At 37.8% G+C, this 3,446-nt stretch overlaps 1 pseudogene; it reads left to right on the forward strand.

Moving 5' to 3' along the window:
- The window catches only part of LOC101563006, a 12,424-nt pseudogene extending 11,716 nt beyond the window's left edge, over positions 1-708 (forward strand).
- The last annotated feature ends 2,738 nt before the right edge of the window (positions 709-3,446 follow it).

The raw sequence follows: 3,446 nt of genomic DNA on the forward strand, positions 1-3,446 counted from the left end.
ATAAATAAATAAAAATTAAAAAAAAAGGGGGGCCTGAGTTCAATCCTTGGTTCCACCAAAGAAGAAGAAGAAGAAGAAGAAGAAGAAGAAGAAGAAGAAGAAGAAGAAGAAGAAGAAGAAGAAGAAGAAGAAGAAGTAGTTAACCAGCCTTTTCTTGAAGAACAGTGTAGAGTTGATGGTGCTTTGTGTGAAGACCAGGATCATCTGCCTCAGCCAGAAGAAAGGTGTAGCAACACATCCTATCACTGTTCCCAAGAAAAAGAAAATATCCAGTCAAAAAGCACAAGAAGAATATGAGCAGGTACAAGCTAAGCATGCTGCTAAAGAAACAAGAATTTGAGAGAACAAGAGAGAGAAGAAGCTCAAAAACTCTACAAAAAGAAAAAAAAGAAAAAAATGGAAATGTTCAAAATATTGAGCAAAAGGACTAAAAAGGGTCAACCAAACTTAAATTTACAAATGGAATATCTTCTAAAAAATACAAGAAAACCAGGGAGATGGCTCAGTGGAATAAGCACTTCCCTGGCAAACATAAGGGCTTGAGTTCAATCCCCGGTTCTGCAAAAAAAACAAAACAAAAAACAAAAAATACAAAAAAAAAGTTGAATGAGATATTTTGTCCATTAGGGTAAAAATACCTGTTGAATATCTATTGGGCTCATACAGTTAAGAAATGGCAGTCCCTGCAAATGAACCAAATTTGTCAATATAAGATGAACTGCTAAACTGTGCATATATTTTTTTCTTATAAAGGAAAAATTTTAATATGTATAATTGATGAATATGGGTTTTATTTTTATTTGCCTCTGGAAGATTAGGTTGACAAACTTAAAAAGTCTATTTGGGAGACAGACTTAAGCATATAATGCTTTTGTTGCATATCAAATTGGTATGGAATAAAAAATTTTGAAAATTAAAAAAAGCATGTGGTAATATTCAATCATATGCCCTATCTTGCATAACTATATCTGTTAATCTGAGCAACAGATTTGACAATGATAAAAATAGATGACATATCAATCACTGTTAATCAGTTATTCTTGTTTTGAAAATCTGTAATGTATATATTGTTACATGATACCCTGTTTCTGTCTTTGCTTTTGTTTTTCTTGCTCTTGTTTTTACTCTTCAAAGTAAAAAATAAAAAATTCTAATTAAAAGAAAATACTGAGCTGGGCATGGTATGCATGCTATAATCCCAGTACTCGGGAGGCTGAGGCAGGAGGACTGTTGGGAGTTCGAGACCAGCCTGGGCTACAAAGTGAGCTCAAGTCCAGCCTGAACTACATGGGAAGACCCTGCCTTAAAAAGGAAAAAAAAGAAAAAAGAAAGAAAGAAAATACTTTTTACAATGTTAAGTTTTAAAAGCTAGATATAACCCAAGTGTGATAGTATATGCCTGCAATCCCAGCACTTGGAAAAATGAAGTAAGAGAATCATGGTGAGTTCAAGGCCAGCCTAAACTACATAGTGAGACCCTGTCTCAAAACACATACACACACACACACACACACACACACACACACACACACAAACTAGAAACAGGTGCCCTTTATAACTTCGGGACAAACAGTATAGACATTCCCTGGCAAGCACAAGGGCCTGAGTTCAATCCCTGGTTCCTCAAAAAAGAAAAAAAAAAAAAAGTATAGACAAAAATAGTATAGTATAGAAGAATATATTTGGGCAGCAGAATTGTACAATCCCCCATTTCTCAAATATCCTAAAAATCATCATATATTACTTTTTTTTTTTTTCCTCAGAATACCTTCAGGGCAGGGGCTGGTGAGATGGCTCAGTGGTCTAAAGTACCTACTTAGAACAAGCTTAGCAAAGCACAGGGACCACGGTTCAATCCCCCAGCACCACATGCAAGCCAGCCCCGCCCCCTGGTGGGCTGAGCTGGACACACACACACACACACACACACACACACACACGTAAATAAAAATTAAAAAAAAAAAAAAGAATACCTTCAGGGCAGGTTTGGCTGGCTTGAGTTGTGGGGATTGAACCACAGCAACCTGAGCCTGACTGCTTTGTTGAAGCAGCCACCTAAAGAACTGAGCTAAGGGGCAGGCCCCCCATCATGTATTACTTAATAATTGTAAAATAAATAAGCTTTTATCTTTTAAGAAAAAGTATGGTTTAAAAAAGATCAAATACAGGGGCTGGTGAGATAGCTCAGTAGACTAAAGCGCCTGCTTAGACAAGCTCAGGGACGGCAGTTTTATTCCTTGCACCACATACCACACCAGGCCCACCCCCAGGGCAGGCTGAGCCAGCCAGAGTCCAGTCAAAGTGACACAGGCCTGTAATCCCAGCACTGGGGAGGCTGAAAGCAGGAGGATCACCACAAGTCTGAGCTTCATAGTGAGACCCTGCAACAGCCAAATACATTTAAGAAAAAAAGATCAAATACATATTCCTCTTTGGTGTCAATGAATAAAATAAAGGATTTCCTCTTCCACTTTTTCTTTAATTTGTTTTTATTTTTTATTTTTTTATTTTTTTCTTTGGTGGAACCAGGGATTGAACTCAGGCCCTTGAGCTTGCCAGGCAAGTGCTTTTTCTACTGAGCTATCTCCCTGGCCCTTTTAATTTGTTTTTAATCTTTTCTATTTACTTATTTATTTGTTACAGAGTCTCATACACAGCTTGGACTTGCAGTGATCCTCCAGGGATTATAGGTGTGTACAACCACGCCCAGTTTCAGGGCCAACACAGCATGGGGTACCATGCTTGGTATCAAACCCAGGTCTTTGTGCTTGTCAAGCAAGCACTTAGACCACAGAGCTATCTTCCCACCCCTGTTCTTCCTCTTTCTCAGATAGTATGTTCATCATGTCTTGAAGGCATTGGTGTGATGACAAAGACTGATAAATGTGTAAAACATAAAGTTAGCAAATATAGCTCCCTGGTGTATCAGGAGTAAATTCCTAAGTGGGAGACTCATGAAAATGCTACAAAAAAAAATATGTAAATCTACCAAAACTGAACATTCCCTATTTTATTTATTGTCAGACATTGTAAAAATACACTCCATGGCTGTGAAATCGAAACAAGTTTCAATAACAGACAACAACAAAAACCTTAGTAAGGTAGACAGAGATCTGAGAGAAAGATTTTGAAATGACTAAAATATCATAGAAAGCTAAAGACAAGCACAGCAACCCATGGCTGATTTAAATCTGTATCAGTCCCTCTTTCTACTAGCCAGTGAGTGCTTCTGAGAACCATGGGACAAAGCTGACTGAGAGACTGGATCGGGCCAAGGACAGTTGAGCTTAGACTTGGGTATCATTATGTGATCCTTATGCTAAATGGACATCCCAATTCTGGATTTGGTCTGCATGAGATTTTATTTTTATCTCTGACTCTGTCCTAGGTCAAAAATTGCCAATTATTTTCATGAATCCCCCGACAATTTTACACAGATCCAAATA

The sequence above is a fragment of the Octodon degus genome, unplaced genomic scaffold (assembly GCF_000260255.1).
Source record: "Octodon degus isolate 3935 unplaced genomic scaffold, OctDeg1.0 scaffold00053, whole genome shotgun sequence".
NCBI classification, from domain to species: domain Eukaryota; kingdom Metazoa; phylum Chordata; class Mammalia; order Rodentia; family Octodontidae; genus Octodon; species Octodon degus.